This window comes from Tursiops truncatus, chromosome 14 (genome assembly GCF_011762595.2).
Source record: "Tursiops truncatus isolate mTurTru1 chromosome 14, mTurTru1.mat.Y, whole genome shotgun sequence".
Classification (NCBI taxonomy): Eukaryota; Metazoa; Chordata; class Mammalia; order Artiodactyla; family Delphinidae; genus Tursiops; species Tursiops truncatus.
Genome location: NC_047047.1, coordinates 81853127 through 81877188, shown reverse-complemented (window position 1 = coordinate 81877188; position 24062 = coordinate 81853127). Strand labels below are relative to the sequence as shown.

At 56.3% G+C, this 24062-nt stretch overlaps 2 long non-coding RNA genes across 8 annotated transcripts in view; both read right to left on the bottom strand.

The window, feature by feature from the left end:
* Positions 1–24062, bottom strand: part of LOC109551213 (uncharacterized) — a 120415-nt gene that overhangs the window by 66785 nt on the left and 29568 nt on the right. The window lies entirely within an intron of this gene.
* Positions 1–24062, bottom strand: part of LOC141276374 (uncharacterized) — a 28071-nt gene that overhangs the window by 404 nt on the left and 3605 nt on the right. Inside the window, exon 2 of one of the 2 annotated variants that reach the window (XR_012325865.1) lies at positions 55–22440. This is a non-coding gene — a long non-coding RNA (uncharacterized lncRNA). Of the gene's footprint in view, positions 1–54; positions 22441–24062 lie in introns of those variants that run through there. The other variant, XR_012325864.1, reaches the window with a different exon arrangement.

Below are 24062 nucleotides of genomic sequence, written 5' to 3'. Positions count from 1 at the left end.
CTGCTCTCAGACCACCTAGGCAGACCCCGCTGCTGTCAGAACACCTAGGCACACCTGCTGCTGTCACAGCCTGCGTCTCCGGCTCTGGGCCCCAGCACGGTTACCTCCACCACTGATGACACAGTCACGGTCTGGACCACAACGCGAGCCCTGCAGTCGGGGGCAGAAGAGGGGGAACTCTGACTCCCTGCTCCCATAGCGGGAGGCAGGCAGGAAGTGGGGACCACTCTACATGAAAGGGACACTCATGATGGAAAGCCAAAACAGGACCTCTGTCTAGTACTGGAACCCAACTCAACTATGGAAATGGCTCCTCAGCTACTGGTTCTGGAAGCAAGAGCAGAATTTCTCCAGGACAAGCATGGGGAAGGTATTCTGAGCAGGACAGCCCTTGGCAACTGGTGAGCGTGAGCCCCTCCAGACAGTCCAAATGGAGGGTTCGATGGGATCTGAAGTGTGACTCTGGAGTAACCTCAGCCCGACTCTCTGCACCCATCCCTCCCCTGTAGCACATCTCCTCTTAGCTCAGAGCAAGGCTGCCTTCAGGGGGGATGCTGCCTGAGTTGCATCCTGCAAGTCATGGAAAAGACAACCACGCACATGAGATCACTCTGGTGGGGGGGCGGGGAGGCAGTACAGCGAACAGGTGAGCGTTTTAGTAAAACGAGGAACCCAGCTGGTAGCCTGGGTGACCAGGAGCAAGCGCCGTCCTTGGTCCACAGCGGGGTCCACAGCTCTCCCCGGGGGTGCAGACCATGATGGCGGTTGGAAATCTACTTTCCTGCCTATTTTAATATGTGTCCCCCATGAAGGGGTCTTTGTGGTTCGTCACATGTCCCCAACGCAGAAAGCATCCCTGCTGCCGGCAGATCAAAATGGGGTCCCTGTTTCAGGAGGAAGAAACACTCATCATCAGAGACAGGGAGTCAAGCCAGGGAGGATGCCGTGCAGACGGACCTTGTTGAACTAACTCTCCTCCCGTAGCCTCTCCAGATGTTTTCGTTCCTTTTCCACAGTTTTCTTTCTTCATCCAACCTAGTATATAAGCACTTAGGTTCTGCCACGTCTCTGGGCCTTCGTTTTCCTGTAGGGCCCCCATGTGCAAAAGCTCTGCATGCTTTTCTCCTGTTAATCTGTCTTAGGTCAGTTGAATCCTCAGGCCCAGCTGGAGACCTAAGAGGGGAGAGGTCAAGCCCTCCTCCCTCCTGGGGGTGCAGCCAGACGCCAGGGGCGCATGTGGAGCCTGTGGAAGTCCAGGAGGGGCCTTGGGAGCAGAATGGACCTCGGATCCTGACTGAGGGGAGACGGAACAGACACAAAGCTCCGGCCCCAGGTGTCGTGCAGGCCGAGTGGGGACAGATGACCAGTTCACCAGCCCCTCCCTGCCCACCTCACTCAGTCCGTCCCCTGCCCAAACCCTAGAGATTCCAGGTCTCCAGCCCGTGGCAGACAGTTGGGAGACAAGGGAAGGGAGAGTTGGGAGCAAGAGAATGGGGTTCCCAGAAGATGACTCAGGATCTAGCCCCCAGAATGTGCCCCATCTCTAATACAGGCCACGAACAAGCCTGTGCCCATCCCGTGGGATGGCAGCACCTACACGGCGTTGCTGTCAGCAAGCCAGACCTGCAGTAACGCCAAACCCCTAAAAGGCAACCAGGACTCCAGCCAAGTCCAAGTCCTGCATCGCCAATAAATTACACAGACTCTGGGCAATCAGCTCTCCTGGAGAGGCTTTCCTTTTCTCCTCTGGACGGTGAGGTCCGGTAGGTTTTCCTACTGATCTGTAACGTCCCATGTTTAGGATGTCAGGCTAATACTGCTGTTAAAAATAACCTCTTCAAACGGCAAGGTTCTCCCCGTTAAGTCCTTATAGAGTACAAAAAGAAAACTAGCCAAGCGAGCACGGAAATCCTGTTTTTAGGACAAATTTCCTCTGGGTTATAAGTAAGCAGATCTTAGCGGAAAGGAGCCCCGCGGCCGGGTCTACGAGGCCCAGCTGCTTTGCGCCTTCACCTGGGCACACACATGTCTGGTATAAAGGACGTGACAGGCCCGGGGGGAGGCAATATTTCTGTTGACAGCTGTTGCCAAGGTAACATCAGGCCAGGCTGCAAACAGGTAGAAAGAGCTGGCTCTTTTTGTAAAGCACCAGGAAGCTGATTAAATTTTCTTAGAATTACAGGTGGGGGCCGAGAAGCCTATTCTTCTTGAGCAACTCGCGGCTCAAAGCTGGACTGGAAACAAAGAGACATGGCGCTCGTACCTGTGCTGCCGTGAATTTCCCAGGGTTACCCAGGGAAATCGCTTCTCTGTTTCCCCACCTGCAACGTGAAGGGTTAAATCCGTGGAAAAGCTCCGGGGCTTCAGGGCTCCCCTCAGTAGACATCCTGGGCAGGAGCCCACTCTCATCGGTTTTTTCCCCAGAATATAGAAATGGATTTATTTTTCACGCGTCTCCATCTTGGCGTGTCCAAGTTCAATTACAGGTTAAGTAATAGTGGACCTTGTGTTTCAATCAAAATGCAATACTTATCCCATCTAGCTCTAGAGGGTCCAATGAAGTGGAAATAATGTATTCGTAATGATTATATCAAAATCATCCATCTTTGAAGAACACTGTCTTAGGAAACACAATTTTATTAAACTTCAATAAGAGCAGGTGCGGTATCAATTAAACTAAAAACTATTGATCAAAATTGCTTTTAGGAGAGAAAACGGGTAAAGGTCTCTGGGCCCGCGGGGCTGCTGCTGCGAATGTGGCATCACCCCCGCAAGTGAGCCGGGTCCCTCAGTCCTGGAGGCTCAGCGGCCTCCTGCCCCGGGGACCTGCTGACCCACGGCCCCGGGCCTCTGCTCCACGACTGGTGTCCGCGTCCCCCCCGCTTCTCACTAGCTGGGCTTCCCCTCAGTGGGAAGAGCTGGCGCCCACTTTTCTCTAGCTTCCTTCTCAGAAGAGATAAGACGTTTCTGTTGCAGGGAAGGAGGTTGTTCTCTCCTGTCTCCTCTCCCGTCTCCTCCTGCAGGAGGTCACTCCAGTGACTGTGAGGCTGATGTTTCCACGCACGTCGGGGAGCTTCTTCTCTACCTCCGCGCAGTAAATTCCCCCCTCCGCGGCCTTTCTGCGAAGGTCCAGCACTCGCTCTGGGTGAGGTGCAGGCAGGATGTGAGGTCTCGGTGGCGGCTCCGGCACCTCACCGTCCAGCTGTGGGATTTCAGGCTGCAGATATGCTCACTCACGTTGGAGGCTTCTCATCTGAACTGTAAGTGCTTTGTTCATCTGCTTTTCTTCACAGAACGTCTCCTATATTCCTTGTTTTCCTCCTTCAAGCCTTTGGAAGGAGGGGAGCGTGGTGGGCCCTCTATGTGGAGGACAAAATCATCACATCTCCTGACTTAAAGCCTCCTTCTGCAGCTGGATGCCCTCCTGCCCACCAGGGACACAGGGTCCTCCTTTCTCCTCCCTCCCTCCCTCCGTCCCCGAAGGGCCCTCCTTGTTCACGCTGTGCCTCCCGCCGCTGGGCGGGGGCAGAGGACCGCAAGCCCTCATCCAAGGGGTTCACTCGTGACCCGCTTTTCACTCAGAAGAAATGCATCCAGACGGGCAGCGTGCCAACACCTCACGGACGGAGCCAATGTGTCCCTTCCAGTCCAAGCGCGCCTGACAGGGATCCTGGGGGCTGGCCCATGGCCAGGCTCCTTCCTCCATGGGCCTGTGTCTTGAGCTCACAGCTCCACGGTTGCCCAGTCATCTCAGAACTGTGCCTCTGTGGGCGGCTCTGCCAGCCAGCAGGTCCTTCCTGGCACTGAATGGGCACCCTTAGTGCTTTAGACAGCATCTCGCCGTCCTGGTCCCTATCTGGTAGGCTCAGGCCCAGCATCCCCTCGTCCATCACCCAGACCTGCCATAAGCCACTGTCCACAGTGCCTTGACCTGTGGCTGGAGGTCCCAGTGGGCACTGGGGAGCAGGCCACGAGTCCCCGAGTGGACGGGGTGTTCACGGGTCAGACCAGGCCTGGAGGGCGAGGACGAGGGGGCCAAATGCCTGATGGAGAGCAGGGGCGGTGGCGGGAACGACGGCCAGGGCCGCCTCTGTCCTCCGTGCCCTGCACTTTGCTCCCTCCCAGCTCCTGCAGGGGCTGTGGAGGCCCAGCCCTTCACGGGCCACAAAACGTGGAAAGTTTTATATCAGGCTTCTGCTGAGAATTTCATTTGAATGAATGTTTCCTCAGCTATAAAAATCAGTCACCACTGAACGGTACACTTACACATGGTTAAAATGGTAAATCACGGTTATATTTGACTACAATAAAAATGATTTTCTGATCAAGGGCTGGATCAGATCGTCTCTGAGGCCCTTTTTGGCCCCAGATTCTGTCCACTGTCATCTGAGATGTGACCGATGCACTACAGTGAGAAGACGGACTCCACGCAGGGGTGGTCTGTGCTGCTCGGGGAGACGCGCTCACCAGGGAGAAGCACAGAGAAGGTCTGAGGTTTTCGCGTGAGGAACAGGAACCCCGAGGCGCTTGGGGACCGGGCACACCTGGGCAGGACCATGTGCCTCCACAGGCCTCAGAACCAGGAGCGCCCAGAGGAGGTGCCCTGTGCATCCAGGGACCAGGAGGCCCACCTGGCATCTGGCTCACCCCTAGGAAAAGGTGGGGTCACGGGCCCTTGGCTTCAGGAGGAGGGCAAAACTTACGCTGCCTCCCCAGCCCTGCCCGACACTTGAACCCTGGCCGTGATACGCAAGCCGAGGAAGTGGGGGTCTGTCACAAGAGGGGAAATCCTGCCCCACCCTGACACCCCCTGGATGGCTCTGCTGTCTCCAGAGGGGAGAAGAGGGGACCAGTGGGAAACAGGGGGTTTTCCCAGGCGCTTCCGTGCTGGGTCCCGCTTCTTCCTCAAAAATAAGCCACCAGATCAGCACAGCTGTGGCCAGGCCCCTCATGACCTCCAGGCCGGGGCTAGCAGAGCCTCCCTGCTAACAGTAGCTGTTAGCCGCTGTGTCAAGACAGGGTACTCTCAGTTCACCCCTGCAACAGCCCTGAGGTGCAACCATTTATCATCATTTTACAAAAGCAGTGGCCTAGGCACAGAGAGGGTTATCTAGCAGCCCAAGGTCACACAGCTGGGGAGTGGCAGAGCCAGGACTCAAAACTCCAAAAGTCTGGTCAAATCTGCTGCCCCAGATGTTGCCTTTTCCTCCCTCAGAGCCAGGAAAGCAGTGAGCGCTTGATAGTTTTACTTGGGCAAGTCACCTCTCAGCCGCATATTCTCCTCACCTGAAAAGTCAGGTAAGAGGCCCAAGACATGGAGGGGGGAGCTGCCAATCCTCTTGAGTCTAGACCCCGAGCTGGTGCAGCGTCCCTTCTGCTGTACCCTGCTGGTCAGAGCAGTCACAGGCCAGTCCAGGCTCAAGAAGAGGAGAAACAGATCCCGTCTCTCAAGGTAGGTATACCTGTCTCCATTTCACAGATTCATCAACTGAGGGTCAGAGAGGTCAAGCACCCAGGGTCACAGAACTTGTGACATGGAACCGAGATCCACACCCGGGACTGTAGCCTGGTCTGTCTGATCTAAAGTCTGGACTCTTCTGCTGGCCTCAGTGTGTGCTGGGGCAGAGCTGATGGGTCAGGACTGACGGCCAACTTCACCACCTGACCCGGCGGTTCCCCGCCCGAGCTGCAGCCTCACCTGGGTTACTTTAAGATCACGGATTCCCTGGCCCTGCTCCCAGGGTTCGGCTTTAATTGGTCTGAGGTGGAGCCTGGACGCTGGGAACTTTTTAAGCGCCCAGGTGGTTTTCATCGAAGCCAAGGGCTGGGGACACTGTTTCAACCAAACAGGTTCCCTCCCTGCCTGTAGCCTGTGTGTGGGACCCTCCCCTGGACCCTCCTTCCCTGACCCTGAGCATCTCATGCCAGTCCTGCCCCTGTCCCTCCCTCCAACCCCCCCTCCAAGTCAGAGGGACTGTCACCAGGTCAGCAGGTTTCCCAGACAGAGGAGAGATGTTCGGTCCCTATGCAGTTAGGGGCTGGAACGAGCGGCCCCCAGCAGAGCAAGTCTAGGCCCAGCTCTGCTGGCGGGCCAGGGATTTAAATCCCAGCTCTGTCACTTACTAGTTGAGGCATCTTTGATGTACAGAGTGTGATCTCTACTTCACAGAGGGTTTTCAAGGCTCTGAAGAGGGAATAACTGTAAAGAGACTTTGTAAAAAGGCTTTTACACAGAAAACTACAAAACACCATTTGAAGAAATTAAAGCCCTAAATAAATGGAAAGATATCCCTTGTTTGTGGATCAGAAGATTTAACATCATTAAGGTTTAAAATTGTCAATATTGCTAATACTATGTGAATTGACCTATAGATTCAGTGCAACATTAGGCTTAAAAACACTCTCACAGCCAGGGAATCAGAAGGCTGCTGGACATCCAATGTAAGATGCACAATTTTTTTTGTTGTTGTTGGTGGGAATGTAAGTTGGTGCAGCCATTATGGAAAACAGTATGGAGGTTCCTCAAGAAAACTAAAAATAGAGTTGCCATATGGTCCAGCAATCCCACTCCTGGGCATGTAACCAGAGAAAACTATAATTCAGAAGGATACGGGGCTTGCCTGGTGGCGCAGTGGTTAAGGATCTGCCAATGCAGGGGACACGGGTTTGATCCCTGGTCCAGGAAGATCCCACATGCCGCAGAGCAACTAAGCCTGTGCACCACAACTACTGAGCTTGCGCTCTAGAGCCCAAGAGCCACAACTACTGAAGCCCACGTGCCACAAGTACTGAAGCCCACACACCTACAGCCTGTGCTCCGCAACGAGAAGCCACCGCAATGAGAAGCCCTCGCACCACAACAAAGAGTAGCCCCCCGCTCACCGCAACTAGAGAAAGCCCACGTGCAGCAATGAAGACCCAACGCAGCCAATAAATAAATAAATAAGTAAAATCTATTAGGAAAAAAAAAAGATACATGCACCCAATGTTCATAGCAGCACTATCCACAATAGCCAAGACATGGAAGCCTCCTAAATGTCCATTGACAGATGAATGGGTAAAGAAGATGTGGCACATATATACAATGGAATATTACTCAGCCACAAAAAAGAATGAAATAACACCATTTGCAGCAATATGGATGGATTTAGAGATTATCATACTAAGTGAAGTATGTCAGAAAAAGACAAATACCATACGATATCACTTATATGTGAAATTTAAAATCTGACACAAATGAATATATTTACGAAACAGAAACAGACTTACATAGAAAACAAACTTATGGTTACCAGAGAGGAAAGGCAGTGGGGGAGGGATAAATTAGGAGTTTGGGATTAGCAAATACAAACTGCTATATATAAAATAGATATACAACATGGTTCTACTGTAGAGCACAGGGAACTATATTCAGTATCCTGTAATAAACCATAATGGAAAAGAATATGAAAAAAATATATATATATCAGTTATATACACATAACTGAATCACTTTGCTGTACACCAGAAACTAACACAACGTTGTAAATCAATTATTCTTCAATAAAAAATTAAATTAAAAAAAATGCACATTTTGTTGACATTTTAACATCCCTGAAATTAGAGTGTATCTTATAGAGGGTATCATAGTTTCGTTGTCACAGAGCCTCTCCAGCTGGCGTGCCCCCGATGGGGTCAAGGAGACGCCCTCCCAGGGTTACCCTCCTCCAATTCCAGGAACTCCGAGGGCTTGCTCCTGGGGTCTGTCCTCCTGGAGGCCACCCGAGGCAGCTGTTTGTGGGGCAAGGGGTGTGAGGATGGGCAGCCTGGGCCGATTGCACGCGTGTGCCCGTATGCATGTGTCCTCGTGGTGCAGGGTGGGTGGGATCAGAAGGGGCGGGCAAAGCTGGCTCCCCCGCACCATCACGTTTTGGTGTCTAACTCCAAGGAGGCCCAAAATTCTAAATTTGAACCTGGCCTTGCAGGCCCTCGTGAAGGCATATTTGTCAAGGTAAGAGGCCGGAACATACTTTATTTAATAGTTTATGAGCTTGATTTATAGCTTTAAAATATTTAGCCACAGAGGATGTGGGCCTCCGATTGCCCCAGGGCTTGACGGTGTTAGGATGAGGTCTGCGAAGTCCTCTCCTCTGAAAACGCCAGCCCTGGAATCGGTACAGGTTGTCCCCTTTCCTGGAACGCCCTCTGCCACTCGTCTGCCTGGCCAACTGCAATTTTCCCCTCAAGTCTCAGCTCAGATTCCTGACTCCCCCTGGGCAGACTTGGGCTCACAGGGGCCTGTGTGCCTCTGTCCCTCTCAGCACTTGCTGGTCAGCGCTGCCCGGGCTGTGTGGAGGCCAGGACGCTCTGAACCTGGCCAACATCCCTGGAATTTCTGGCCCCTGGCAGGGGTGCTGCCCAGGGAAGGCCCAGTGGGCACGTGCATCACCCTGCAATGCCTTTGCCCCCTGAGCCCCGTTGCTTAAGACACTCTCGCTCCTCGAGGTGTAATGGGCACGTGAGTCACCTGGGCTCTGGTTAAAATGCAGGTTCGGATTCTGTAGGTCAGGAGCGGGGCCTGAGGGTCTGCACTTCCAACCAGCTCCCACGTGACGCCGATGTTGCTGGTTAGCATGACACCACGTTTTGAGTGGTGAGGCTTGAGAACTCGCCCCCAGAAAGACAAGTTCAATAGATGTGTGGCTTGTAGCCAATGCTTTCATGCAAACTGGACGATGCAGCTCAGAAATAAGCCTGCAGCTGCTCACAGGGCCCCTGGGAGAATCCAGAGCAGCCCGCCCAGAGGGGAGCAGTTCCGGGCCTCGGGGAATCAAACGAGGGCGCTTGGAATCAGCACCCAGGCCTGTGCCCGGCTCTTGGTTCCAGGCTCAGCAGAGCCAGCGTCCTCGGGCGGGACACCTCTTTTGGGGTCTCTGCCCCATGGGCACTGTCTGGCATCAGAGCGAGGGAGGGGACACTTTTATTAGTTATTTATTTTTAAAACTTCTGGCCGCACCGCGCAGCATGTGGGATCTTAGTTCCCTGACCAGGGATCGAACCCGCGCCCCCTGCATTGGAAGGTGGGGTCTTAACCACTGGACTGCCAGGGAAGTCCCGAGAGGGGACACTTTTAAAAGAAAGGACCGGTGTAAACAGCACTTACCACGTGCCACATGCCGTTCCATGTGCTTTACTCCCATGGCCACCCTCTGAGGTGGGCACTCGCCTTCTTACTACCATCTTACGGATGGGGAAACTGAAGTCCGGAGAGAGGGATTGCACAAGGTCACATGGTGCCGTGAGGCCCCAGACAGTCTGGCTCCGAAGCCCAGGTACTTAACTAACTGGCCCCGAGGCCTCTCTAGTGTGAGGCTGGGCTCAGACAGGGAGAAGGGCTGGGATCCTCTCCACCCCTCACGCCACAGCCCCAAGGCTCGTCTGCAGACATGGTCACAAACCTCTTCCAGGCGTCCCTTCTGGCTCTGGGGCTCTGGCCGCAGACAGACCAGTACTGGAGAGTACCCCTGGCGCCCGCCCACCCCTCCTGGGAAGCCTAGGGCCTCCGGAGTGGAGGCTGGCAACATCTTCCCGGACCTGGCGGTGCCTCCTGCTGGGAAAGGCTCCTACTCTCAGATTTGAGGCTGTCCTGTTTTAAACCAGCCCTATTTTGTAACACCCCAAACTTCCCCAGTGTAAGTCCCTTCCTCGTTGTATTATCATGGCCTGTTTTCTCCTCTGTCTTCCACCCTAATCCATGCGCTCTCAGAACTGGGGCCATTTTCCTTTTTCTCTGACTACCAGCTCTGCGCCTGGGGCACAGTAGGTGCTGAATGGACTTGCATCCTACAGTGGTGATGCACTTGCAGATCTTGCCACCAGAGGGCAGGCGCACACAGCAGCGGGAACACAGGCCTAGCCACTGGGAGAAGGTGGGGCTGTGTGGGTCCCTGAACGCCCAGCGACTGGACCTCTGGACAAGAGAAGGCCAGGCGAGCCGGCTTGGGGCTTAGGACATCTCTGCAGTTCCCCTGCTAATTCCAGTCTCAGCTCCAGAGCCCCCCTTTTCTCTTCCTTCCCCTCCTCTTTCCCCTCCTTCTTTCCTCTCCTCCCTCCCCTTCCAGGTTCCTGGGTCAACCTTGACTCTGAGTGACTCTAGGCCAGGCACTTTTTTCCCTCTACGTCTTGGTTTCCTCATCTCAGCCTTTGCGCGTTTCTCCTACCTAGGGACTTGGGATCCTCGGTGTAAGGCTATACTTCCCTCAGCCTGGCCCTTCCCTGCTCTCAGGGCGGAGGTCCAGGCTGTGCTGAGGCAGAATCGTGTCCCCCTTGCTGTACGTTGTGTCCTTATCAGGCCTCCTGCTCCATCCCTGGTGGACGGTATCTCCAGGTCTGAGTCTGTGGTGCTGCCTGGGGCTGGCTGAAGTGGCTGGACTGGCAGGACCACTCCTTTTCCAGCCCAGGAGCTGCCGCAGCCACATCTGTGCTAGGATGCTCGCCGGACATCAGCTGGGCCAGACGAGCAGGTGGGGATGGACGGATGGATGAGAGAAATTCAAGACTTGCTTCAGAGCATTTGTAGCAAAGGGATTTTCATACCCACTGCCAGCAGAACCCTAAAGCCTTCTTAAGCCTCTTGGAGCCTGGCTCCAAATGAAGTCAGTTGCGAGCCTGTCCCCCTTTTGAAGCTCCCTGTCCTTTTGGGATTTCCCACTGGTGGTGGCCCTAGGGCACCAATGGCCCTGGTCTAGGCTGTCCTGGGGACAGGGCGGGGGGTGGGGTGGGCGGTAAGGATTCTACTAACTGAGGGTTTTACTCCTTCGTCCCAGGCTGGCTACAGCGCGAGTCAGCCGGCTTCCAAGGAAGTCCCTGGCCAGAGGGTCAGCCAGGGGGACCCCGAGATGCTCCAGCCCAAACCCCAGGGAACCGAGGGCTCTGTGACAACCCACAGCGAGCCTTCCAAGCTCCGGCCCTTCCCTTACGCCACGCTGCCTCCAGAGAAAGGGTTTCTGGGCGGGCCCGGAAACGAGATGTGTCATGACAGTGGGTTCTCGGTCCCCAGCTGAGCTCATGCTTTCTTAAGTCTCTCCTGGCACTGGGGCCACTTGTCGGGATTTGCCCGTTGCTGACCCAGGTTTCCAGGCCACTCTGTCAACACCTCCAGGGCAGGGCAAAGCGCAGCTTCTCAGAGGCCCAAACAGAATCCATGACCAATATCGCAGAAACTTGACCGGCCGTGGGCGGACACCTGCCTATCCACCCGTGGGCGGACACCTGCCTACCCACCCGTGGGCGGACACCTGCCTATCCACCTGTGGGCTTCCTGGTGTCAGCCTGGCTCTGTCCCTCCCTGCAAGGCTGTCCTCAGGGCAGTGAGTGAAGATCTGTGTTAGGTAGTGGGTAAGGGGTAGGAGGCGGGCAGCACCCAACGGAGGCATGCAATTTACGTGCCTGGAAGGAGGGGCTCTGCGTGTGTCTGGGGCCGGTTTCTTCTTTATGGCTCTTGCACAGTCCCTGCTGCCCTGGGGATCACTCAGAGCCTCCCAACTTCTGCTGCAAGCCCCGCCCCCCAACCTTGGCACACCCAGTTCTCTCAGGATGGCTGATCTTGTTGCCACACAGCCTAGAAAATTCTGCCTCTGGCTTGGCTCCAGTTACTGAGCCAAGATGAGGCATGAATCACGGGGCTGTGTCAGAGGAGCTGCACGCCCTGGAGCTGCCGGAGGCTGGCGGGAACCGCAGACCTCAGACCTGCAGAGCCGTAGGCCTGGCTCCTCTTTGGGGCTGACCGCCTTTCCCTCCCTGCTGCCCGCCCTCCCCAGCCGGGGGCCATGACATCATCCAGCTTCTCTGGGTCCTTCTCTCACCAGCCTGCAGTAGTTCAAAGAGCCCCCACGTGATCTGGGCCCCAGACAGCGCATGGCTGTCCCCCACTTATTAGACGTTTGTCAGGATGAGCCAGGATATGCAAATCGTATTCCTTTTAGATTTTCTTAGGTTACAAACACCCAATTAAAAGTCTTCTTTGTAAAGAATTCCTAGACTCCCAAGCAGACCCAGGGGACCCCAGTTTGAGGAACTCTCAGAGAGCAGAAGTTTGAAGGTCAGGAACCAGCTCAGTGTCTGGTTTGTCCAGTTGTCCAAGTACCGCCTTTCTCGGAGCCTCATTTCCTAGCTGAAGGCTCCTGTAGCTTGGACATCCTTCTCTCTGTGATTCCTCAAAGACATCCCAGTCCCTGTGGCCGTTCAGACACCGGGCTTCAAGCTTGTGGCTGCACCCAGAGGTGGCAAGCTGGCTGCCAGCCGAGGCCCCTCCGGGCAGAGGCGGGAACGCACCCAGGGCTGGCGGCGGCGGTCTCTATCCCACCTCCACTGCAAGGTCATCTCTCACTCCCCAACGCCATCTGCATGTTGGTAGCTCGCCACTCAGAAGAGTTTGGCCCAGGCCTCCCATCAGTGACCGCATGGGGGTCCGGGCCGCACGGGATGTTGACCTTGCCGGGAGGCCTGGCCTGAGCCAGCGGGTGGAAGGTCCGTGTACTCAGGAGGGACGCCCACTGGCTCCTCTCGGGCCCTGCGGGGAAGTCCCAACAGATAATGATACCGAGCAGGGCCCTGTGGGGCTCCTGGGCATGATGTCTGTGTCCCCCATTTCTCTGATTACAGGAAACAGGCTTCATTCAGCCTCCATAACCTTCCCTGAGTTCCAAGGGGCAGATTCAAGCAGTTGTTAATTAGGGAAGGGAGGGAATGCAAGACAAGGGAGAAACAAAGTCAAGAGAACAATAGTTCGGCCTTGGGGCAAAGTGCTGGTGCCCCATCAATGGATACACGCAACAGTATCTCTGAGCTGTTTTGCAGATGCTGAAACACCCTCCAGGTGGGAGAAGTTAATGCTGCCTACAAGCACGTGGACCCCAGACCGGTTGGAACCAGAAGGTTGATGATGCCGACTCCCACTTACCTCCCCACCAACCAATCAGAAGAATGTCCATGAGCTGATCACGCCCTCTTTGAACTATTGCTATAAAACTTCTCACTACCCTCTGGAAGGGTGGGGGGCACAGTCTTCGGAGGCGCTAGGCTGCAGTGTTCCCTCTTTGCCTGGCAAAGAGTAAAGTTACACTTTCTCTTTCCTCCTAAATTCCGTCTTCATATTTCTATTCGGCACCAGTGTACAGAAGCCGAGATTTTGGCAAAAATAGCCTGGCACGTTCCCCTGGCCAGCCCTCCTGGAAATATGGCCCCAGCTCCCTCCCCGATGGTGGGAGGCTGCTGCCTCAGTTTCTTAGGAGGAGATGAGGAAGAGAGGACGCAGGCGCTGTAGAAACTGCTCCACACACACTACCTGTGCAGACATTTGGGCTGTAAGGTGTTTAGAGCTCACCTGGCCCAAATGCTCCCCATGAAAGAGGGCTGGCCCAGGGCTCCCCGGTGGAGTCAGGGGCACCTGGGTCTCCAGGCTCCTGGCCAGACCTCTGAGCTTCAGAGTCCGCATCTGTGAACCTTCTCTGAGAATTAGGCCGTGACATCAATGCACACAGATCACAGCAGAGGTGTGAAAGCCACTTAAAAGAGGCAGGGCTGGAAGGCCCCTTCCCTCTTCCCTGCCGCTCCCCCAGTACACGCTGGAGTGACTCCTCCACGTGGGACACGGTCTGGAGGGCCCACCTCGGAGGGCCCTGGCCTCAGCTCCCCACTGTCTCCTGCCGCCCCCTTGCAGGCTAAGGGGTCAGGCTCTTGGCTCAACTAGACCAGCCAGCTGCTCCCTGCTGGGATTCGAATTCTGAAGAGAGAGACACAGCACCTGGGCATGGTGAGCCAGTCCTCTCGAGAGGCTAAGGGGCAGCTAGCTGCTTGGCCCAACTGTGTGGGCTCTAAATCAGATCTTTTAATTCCTGCTCTGAAGCCTCGAGAACTGCCATGGCTGTTGGCTATGCCCAGACCTGGTTTTCTACGCTCCTTTGAATTCAGTCTCTGTTATGGTTTGAATTGTGTTTCCTTAAAATTCATATGTTGACGTCCTAATCCCCAGGACCTCGGAAAACAACCTTAGTTAGAAATGGGGTCCTGGCAGATGTAATTAGTTAAGATGAGGTCATATTGGAGCAGGGTGAGCTCCTAATCCAATACGGTTGGTGTTCTTATAAAAAGGGTAAATTTGGATACAGGCCTGCATATAGTGAGAACACCATGTGAGCACGAAGGTGGCATCTACCAGCCAAGGAGAAAGGCCTGGAACATGCCCTTCCTCACACCTCTCACAGGGAACCAACCCTGCTGACACCTTGATCTCAGACTTCTGGCCTCCAGAACTTAAAATGCAAGAAGAAGGAATTCTCCTCAAGACTTCAACAAGGGACTTCCCTGGTGGTGCAGTGGTTAAGAATCTGCCTGCCAATGCAGGGGACACGGGTTCGAGCCCTGGTCCGGGAAGATCCCACATGCCACAGAGCAACTAAGCCTGTGCGCCACAACTACTGAGCCTATGCTCTAGGGCCCAAGAGCCACAACTACTGAGCCCATGCGCCACAACTACCGAAGCCCACGTGCCTAGAGCCAGTGCTCCACAACAAGAGAAGCCACTGCAATGAGAAGCCCACGCACCACAACGAAGAGTAGCCCCCCTTCGCCGCAACTAGAGAAAAGCCTGTGTGCAGCAACAAAGACCCAACACAGCCAAAAAGCAAAAAGTTGGTCCATATGACATTCATTATTGATAAATTGACATTTTATCCATCAGTCACGTGAGCTTGGTCCACGTGAGCCCTTCCTCCAGAGATGGATCCATCTTGCCAAGTTGGCAAATCCGGTTCCGAGCCTGCAAGGCTGACATCCAGAGGCCTGGTGGGTACATAAATCCTTTAGGGTTCGGAGGCCCAGGCCCTGCAGCAACCCTTCTGGGACGGAGGGGCCTGCTGGGCACTGCCCCGCCCTGACCCACCCGCGATGGCGTTGGCTGAAGGCTCCTTCACCACAGGCCGCCCCTCCCCACGTGGCACCCGCAGAGATGAGGATTAATGGCACTCTGACTCAGTCAGCCCTCCTCTGAGAGCCTCCCCCAAGTCCCCTTGTCTCTGGGCTCCTCCAGGAATGTGTTTTTTATCCACTTGCTACTGGGCGGCTTCCTCCAGAGTGATACTCTCGCCAGCCCTTGGAGGGTCTGTCTTGTTTTCTCTCCATTCTGTGACTCTGGGCCCACTAGCCTCTCCACCCTAACCCAGGGCCCTTGCCTAGCCTCCCCCCCAGGCCACGGTGCTGCGGCCCATCCTGACCGGGGGCCACGGACAGAGAGCTTCTGGTCCAGAGCGGGGCCCACCCTCAGCCCGGACCACAGTGGGAGGTGCCACTTGCCCTGCCCTGGTGCCTGGACACTGCCTGCCATGCCCACCGGCCTCACCAGCCCATCTCTCTGGTCTTCTCTGATGCCCTGCCTTCCGCTCCGGGGCCCTTGGAGCTCTGCTGCTTACCATCTACTTCCGGGCCTCCTGACCCTCTGAGGCCAGCCCTGCCCGGTCACCCTGCTGTAGTCAAAGCCCCAGCTTATGTGTGCCCTGCCCTGGCCAGCCTGCACAGCCACTTCGCAAGCGGGCCTGGCAGTCCCCTGGAGCCTCCGCCCTCCACCCTGACTTCTTACTGAAGCCCTGTCTCTGCTTGAGTCAGAACCTTGGCTCCAAGCCCCAACGCCAGTCCTGCCTCTGACCCCGGGGCTGGCATCTGTCCCAGGCAAGCTGATGGGTGAATAGTTAGAGCCTGGTTCCCGGTGCAATGGCAGATTGGCCCGTGTGCTTATCACCTGTGGTTCCCCCAGCCCCGTAGAGTGATGGGGGCTCAAAGACAAAGGGGCAACAGCAGTGAGAGTTCACGGACTGTCCGGAAGCACATGGAGCTAAGGTAACGGAGGTAGCAGCACTGAAGTTACACATAAGGGCCTGCAGAGCAGGTCAGCGGCGGTAAGGGTCAAGTTTGCCTTGCAGAATCGCAGGCCCTTGAAGCTCTCGAAGTTGATGAAGCACAGGAGGCCTGGCGTTGGTAAGAGGGGAGTGATGGAAAGTCTTTCTTCAGAGACCTGGACCCGCAGTGCGTATCACTCCCCATGCAGCCAGGAGACCATCGTCTCCCATCCCTGGGGGCCACAGACAGACTGTCTGGAGGATCTGAGCCTGAGACGCCCAGCACTGGAGACAGGCTGGGAGGGAAAGAGGATGAAGACAGAGTGGAAGCAAGTCGACGGACGCCCGCAGAGCTCCGGGCGGCCCTTGGGCCTCCCTCGCCTCCGCTCGCCACGCTGGACACTGTCTGGCTCCACCCAGACACCCGGGTCCCTGGGACTCCTTCCGGGCACCCCTCTTGGGCGTCAGCTGCCGGCGCTCCCTGTGGCTTCGCCCGCAGCTCTCCTGGGAGCACCGACCTCAGGCTCCTGAAGCCACTTGGTCAGCACTTGCTCAGTCCCCTGGGGTGGCCCTCGGCCAGTGACTGATTGGTGGCTGTTCCAACAGAGTTTTCTATCTAGAAGCTTCCCTTTGAGCCCTCCGAGCTGGACGTAGCACGGCCCTGTCACTGTGGCTTGGATCTCGAGGGGCTGGAGTGGCCGCCTGCTCCCTACTGGCTCAGGAGCTGCGGCCGCCGAGGCCATCGTCCCTGACCCCGCGTCCTTATCTCTTTACACACGTCACCTTCTCTTCTCAGAGGTTCGCTCTCTCTTTAAAACTTGGGTTGCTCCTGACGGCAGCTAGGAGCCCAGCAACACGATGATGTGCGCCAGCCCTGCTCCAGTGCTGCAGCCCCTCCCCACCCCTTTCGGTGCTGCAGCTCTTCTTTCTACGGCTTCTCTTCTCCACAAGACCATCTCTTTGCTCTCCCGCCGTGCGTGCAGCTTGGTGCCGCCTCCTGTAAAGCCCCAGTGGACGCCCTGCTCCGTGCCCTTCACCCCAGCCCGGCTCCCCCGCGAGAGGCTCACAGAGCCCGGGGGCCACCGTGCTTGCGCACGCGGCTGTTCTAGGGGGAGCTGCTGAGCGGATGGGTCCACAGAAGACACATTTGAAGGCCTCAGTTTCCCTGCTCCTCTGGGAGCCTTTGACCCCAGTGCCCCCCAGGCTCCGGGCATTGCCCAGACTGGCCCGAGGTACACTCACCTTACCCAGAGGGCACGCCTCCTCACTGCCACCCTCCACCCCAGAGGCCCACTGCCTGGGCCTCTCCTTGTCCCTCTGCCCCCGAGACTCTGTCGACCCCTCTCCCTCCTCATTCACAAAGGCTGGCGCAGCCCCCGTCGGGGTTTTTGGTGGAAGGACTGGCCTGCTGAGCGGCAAGCCTGAGGGAGAGGTGGGACCGTATCGGGAGGCGGGAGGACCCACATCCGTTCCCGGCCGGGCACCCGACTGCTGCCCCCTGCAGCACCCCATGCTCACCTGGTGTGGACAAAACCTCTTCCCTTGGTTCAGCCTAGCATCTGGTATAAGGGCAGATACAAATAATCATGTTTGCAAAGGACGTTCCTAATCATGTAGCGAAACTTCTAGAAAACGAGTGGGTGCAACTGAAAAGCTCTGGGGTCAGGACCAGATCCTCCCCACACCAATGGCTGGTCTCGGTCAGATCAATAACTTCTCTGCCGCCATCACATCCTCAACTGGGAAATGAGAATGCCTGTCTGCAGGGTTGTTTGAAGATCAAACATGATCACTCTGTGCTCAGCGCTTGGGATCACCACTGTGCCGAGAGGGCCCTTGAAGGCGGCGGTGAGTATTATTACTGCTGTATTCCCCTTGCCATAAAGAGTTGCTACCAGCCTGCAGGTGGCATCTCACTCGAATTTGTTCCCAGATTAGCCTCAGTGCTGGTGTGACAGGAGCATATCAATTTCAGACACTTACAAATGTCCTTGTCATCACCACACGTTAAAGAGTTGAACATCAATTCTTTACTTGTGGGGTGACCTTGGGCACCTCTGGGAGCCCCTCTGGGCCTCAGTTTCCTACCTTGGAACCTCAGACTCACAATAGAGATGAGGACTCAGCGAGATCCTGGACCCGGGATGCCGTTCCCACCCAGGACCAGCCTGGACATCTACGCCAGGTTTTGTTTGTACCGGTGCTGGTGGCGGCGTGGGTTGCTTCCCCAAGGATGCTGACACGGTTAACTCCACACAGAGGAAAGGTGCTAAAGTGGAGAAGTTTCAGGCACCCAGACAAGGCAGCTGGGAGATGTGGGCACTGTGGCCCGTCCAGTTTCTCTCACTGACACGCAGCGCTGGCTGGTTCCATGAGAAACGTCTGCTCTGCGTCCCGGGATCCTCCCCCAGGCCAGGACCAAGGGGCCGGAAACACCGAGATGCCACAGGGTACGGCAGGCAGTACTGCTCCACCGATCCTGGCTGGGAGACACTGGGCAAGTCACCTAACCTCTCTGGGGAGGGAAGCAAGCGATCCCTGCAGAGAGGATTACAACAGTGTCCCTGGGGAGGCAGCATGGCGCTCTGCGCCATGACACTCAGAAGTAGTAGCTGGTGATCCCTCAGCCAACGGGGTGGCAGGACTAAGACCCGAGAGCCTCCCGAGCAGACCTCAGACTCACCCTGCATGGGTGTCGCCTAAATTATCTCCTTCCTCCAGCAGATCCTCCTGAGAACCCTTGGGATCTGTGGGTGAACACAAGGAGATGCTCACACAGCCCCAGACCAGGGCCACGGCCTCTGGGAGCAAACAGGGGAGGGAGGCCAGGACCAGGCTGCGCAATGCCTGGGCAGGGCAGGGGTGTCAGTGGTCCCAGCCTGGCGTCCGGGGCTGGCTTGGGCAGGTGCTCACGTCTGCAACGGGTGTCCTGGCTTCACCCACCCCCGGAGGCGAGGAGGCGGATTCAGGGCGGGGCCATGGATGCCAGGTGAGACCGAGCCAATGGGCAGCTCTGGGGTTGCCACCTGCCCACTCGCACGCACGTGCACACGCACACTCGGCCCGCCTGGCACGCGGACGGGGCTGTTCTCCCAGCCCCCGAGGCTCCCCCTTGCTCCTTCCCGGGTACGAGGAAGTCTCGTGTCAGGGGCCCCTGTGCTCCAGCGCACGAGCTCCTTGCGGGCAGAGGCGTGTGTCACCCAGTGATACCCAGCAGAGGTCTGCTGCGTGGAGGGAGGGTGGGCGACCGGGTAAACGGGCGGGGCTGGGTGAAGCCGGGTGGGCACCCACCTAACACGAGTACTTTCACTCAGAGCCTCTCACAGCAGCTGCTGGAAACAACTCTCTCCATGCAGAGTCCACTAACGACCTTCTAAATAACCAGCAGAGCTGATGAAGAACACCGCCCCTTCTCAGTAAACACTGAAGGGCGTTTCTAACATGAGTATTTGCAAATATAACGTTTGAATGCGGTGTGGGTAGATTTTCTTTTCTATCTTACTGAAAAATTTATGGTTTTATGTAGCAAACTATGTTTATGTTCCAGAATTCATGTAACTGAACTTCACAACAGGTACAAAAATCCCTCCCTGCACATGTGGGCGTGTGGTGAAGGGCACACGCCTATCCCCCCACCCCCCGCCCCGGGTCACACGCTTACAGCAGAAGAGCCGATCAAGGAGCCAGAAGAACCGAATTCCATTATGGGGTGATTTCAGCAGATCATGAACCTCTAGGAGCCTCAGTTTCCGCTTTGTTTAAATATATCTGCCTCTCTGGGTTTTTAAGGGAATTAAATGAATTTCTGCTGGTTGATACTTTTCCAACTGGGATATAAATTCCCCTGAGGAAATTTAGAAATGTCCTGAAGGCTCATGAAGCCATAGGATATACATGTTCCTCCTCACCAAAGTGTCAGAGCTTTGAAGAAATAATATTTCCTATGAAAACAAACATGAATTTAAAATAGAGAATAATGTATGAAATGCAAGAATTTTTAAGATGAAACTTGAGACTCTAAAGAAATTTCAAACCGGGAACTCATGGCTTCAGGCTCTGCCCCTGATCTGTTTCTTTTCGATTGTGGGTTGAGTTGTCCCCCTTTCCCCCAAAGATATGTTCTTGTCCAAAACCCCTCGTACCTGTGAATGTGACCTTATTTGGAAGAGGGTCTTTGCAGGTGAGGCCATGGGGGTGGGCCCTAATCCAGTATGACTGATGTCCTTCTAGGAAGAGGAGATGCCACGTGAAGATGGAGACACAGAGGGAGAGGTGACGGAGGCAGAGACTGAGGTGACACAGGGCAAGCCAAGGAGCACCAAGCGTCGGCCACACCAGAAGCTGGAAAAGTCTCAGAGGAAGCACAGCCCTGGTACTCTTAATCTCAGACTTGCGGCCCCCAGAGCTGGGAGGGAATAAACTTCTGTTGTTTCAAGCCCTCCATTACAGCAGCTCTAGGAAACTGACACACTCCCTGACTTAGAAAAGTGTGGGAAGCCCTAAGGCTGGCAGACCTGTGACCACCCCAGGCCCTGCCCCATCAGCTGTGCAGCCATGCGCAAGTCACTTTGCCACTCGGAGCCTCAGTTTCCATCTCCTGTGGGTCCAGCCCATTCCTGGCAGATGTCGCCTGTGTCGTGATTAATGCCCACTGCTACTGTCCTGCTATCACGTGTGGGTAACTGTACCAGCACTATCCACATCCTGGCCACCGTCTGAGGGGAGCTGGGCCTCCGAGTGGCAGGCCCGATTAGCCCAGGAGGAGGGACGCAGCTCAGGCCATGCCCCGGGGCGCCAGCCGGGGAGGCCACAGGGATCACGCAGCCTGAAAGCTCAGAGAAGGTGCTGACCAGACTCGCAGCTCCCTCCGCCCGCCTCGGACCCAAGGACTGAAGCCACTGAGGGGCGAGAGACCAGACCCCAGAGAAGCCTCTTATGCCCCCCGGCCCTGGGAGGCGGCAGTGAGATTCTACCCCAGCCCGAGGTGCCTTCCTGCTCTCAAACCAACCGACCTCGCACGGGTGCACGGGCAGGTTTCCTGGAGAAAGTGGGCTCAGACCAAGCCAGGAGGGGGCTGCACTGCAGGACCTGCCCGCCCGTCTGCACTCTGCCATCACGGGAGCCCTCGGGGCAGCACAGGGCCCAGCGCAGAGCAGGTGATGGTAAGTATTTGTCGAGGTGAATCAAAGCAGGAGGAAGGAAGGGAAGGCGATTTCCTTCCTGGCTAACCGAGGCCTCCCCTTTGCTCTGTGGAGAGTTCTGGGAACGGTCCAGCACATTTGGGGTTCAGGACAGGGGTATCTGAGCTGCCTGCTAGAGCTCTGCCCTCATCTCCTCCAGGGACCAGGCGGCTGGCCGGAGAGGGCTGTATGGCCGGGCAGCACCCACAGGGAGGCCAGCCGAGTGTGGCTCTCCAGCTGCCCCGAGAATGCATCCGGAGCCCCAGCCCCGCAGCCTGCCCGGCCCCGGGAACGTCTGGGCACCGTGGCAAAGGCACCATGCAGAAGGTGAGGCTGCGGCCTCACCCAGCTCGGTGCTCCTGCTAGGAGGCCCGGCCGGCTCAGCCCACCCAGCTCCCCCAGAGGTCAACCTGCTCGGTGACCTGAGGCCCGAGAGCCCTGCAGCCCAGCCGGTGTCCGCCCTCCACCCCACGGTCTCTCCTCTATCCTGTGGACTCAGAAGGCTCTGCACAGGAAGGGAGTGCAGTCCCCTTTTCCAGAAAGCTCTGGAAAAGAGCCCCAGCTCAAGGCTCCTCTCTCCTGGAGCCAGCGCAGACCCACGCGCTCGTCCCGCCAGGCCTCACCTCACGCAGCCTGTGGGCGCCGCGGGGGCAGCTCTGTCTTCTCTAGCTCCCTTCCCACGATGGAGTGGGCGCCCTGCTGCTCTGACTGGGTGGGGCAGAGCTCTGGTCTCCTGGTTGGCATCTTGGCACTCAAGTCCTCCTGAGAGAAACTCAGGGAGTGCTTTCCCCCCAACTTCTTCATTCACTGACCATATCTTAGAAGACCTGAGGGCGACCTTCTCGTCCATTTTACGCTGGTCTCACCGCCCCCACGTCAGGAGTCACATCTGACCCACGTGTCCATCTGAGTACGTACCAGGTGCCTGGCACTGTGGCAGACGATCTTGCACCTGCCTGCCATGCACCATCTCCCAGATGGTGGGCATGCCAGCAAGTAAGTGATGCCCAACAGGGGCTTGAGGGTAGCGATGAGGGCACCCAGGGGCCACTGAGGGGAGACGTCCCCCAGACAGGGCAGGGAGTGCGTTCCTGGAGAAGGTGCCGGCCGCCACTCAAGTTCCCAAGCTGCCATTTTTAGCACCTGTTAAGTGCCCAGAGTCTACGTCCATATCTCCAACTCTCAGGAACGTCCGTGCTGCAAATCATTACCCTCTTTACGAAGAGGAAATCGGAGGCCCCAAGAGATCAAGTGGTGTGCCTGTGACGGCGGGCTGTTCAGCCCGGGCCTCTCTGCACGCCAAGCTCATCCTCAGCTCCTACGCCGCACGGCACCCCAACAAGGCAGCATCCTGCTGCAGCCCCACTTGGCAGCCTCAGAGCTGGTGAGACCTGGGGGGCGGGGATGGAGAAACATAAGGACCTGTAGGAATGAGACCAGTGGGACCTTCCCCTTCCAAGCGCTAAAAGCAACTTCCCTGTCAGGAGGCCCGGGGCACCCCGGTGACCCATCTTAGCGGGGTTGGGGTGTCAGGACAGGCAGGCTGGGAGCATGCGGTCTTCCCACCCACGGTCTTGGGCCCTCAAGCTTTGGGATCCACAGCAATTCTCCCGTCCAGGGGCAGCTTTCAGTGCCATAAACGCTTGGGGCCACAAGGTGGCGCCTGCACCCCTCCCTCGGGGCCAAGAGCTCAGACAGCTTGAATTCAGCAAGGCAGCTGGGGCACTTGCTGCGGGGGACCAGAGACAGCTTCTGCCAGAGGGGCACCCTGGAGCCTTTCAGAATGCGGGGCCTCGGTGATGCCAGGGATGGGGAAAGGACCCCCAAGACGGAGGGAGGACCTGGAGGTCTGAGAGTGTGTTTGAGACAGTTCCCACCTTGGCTGCACCTGAACCCAGATTTACGAGCAACGTCCTAGTTTTACATCACAGTTCCCCAGTTGTCATGAATACTCTGTCCTTGTCACCTTGCACATTCCAATGTTTTTGTTCAGAGAAGACTCATAGGGTCTGTGGGCAAACTTGGAGGGACAGGAACCTGGAGAGATGGGCCTTGAATGCCAGGGTAAGGGGTTTGTTTAGGACTCAGAAGGTGACAGGGAGCCTCTGGAAGGCTCTAGACCACTCTGGCTGCATGTGAGGGGAGTAGGCAGGGTCACTAGGGAATAAGCCACATCCTGCACTGGGGACCTGGGCAAGGAAGTGGAGAAGAGATGGACCGTTCCCAGAGATGGTACCCCTTGTCCTGACACTTCTGCCCCGTGTCTGCACCCTCAGCTTCACATCCTTCTCTACATGGTCACACGAGGGCACGTCCTCCCACCTCAATGCCCTCTGCCACCCTTGGTCCCAGGCTCAGTCTTCCTATCAAAGCATGACCTTCCTATGTCCCATTCTTTCCAAGCTCTGCTAAGAAGGAGCTGATAAGCTCACGACCACTCTGTGCCTCTGGACTAGCAGGTATGTATACACACATAATCCTTCTGTTTCAATGTCTTAGCCCAAAGGGGGGACCCGTAGTGAAATTTCAGGCAGAATGGCAGGCCCGTATTTGGAGATGACCAAATATGGAAGGTAGGAGCCTTCTGAAGTGCCTCAAATCATATGAGAGAAATAGGTCCCCATCATAACCAGTAAAATCAGCTCCCTTGGACCCTAGGACTCTTCTCTGGTTCCCAAGGCCGTCTCCTGCTTAATTCACAGTGACAATACGTCGACCAGCTGGTCCACCGTTAGCGTCTGGCTCTGCCCCAGGCCCCCCTTACTGTAGCTAGAAGGTGGTTACAGTTTGAACTCGGAGCAAGGGACAGTTTGTGGCCCAGCAAGATGAAGTAAGAGGAAGTCCTGGGACTTCCCTGGTGGTCCAGTGGTTAAGACTCCACTTTCCCAATGCAGGGGGCCCTGGGTTCAATCCCTGGTCAGGGAACTAGTCCCACATGCATGCCGCAACTAAAGGATTCCACACGCCACAACGAAGACCCTGCGTGCCGCAACTAAGACCCGGCGCAGCCAAA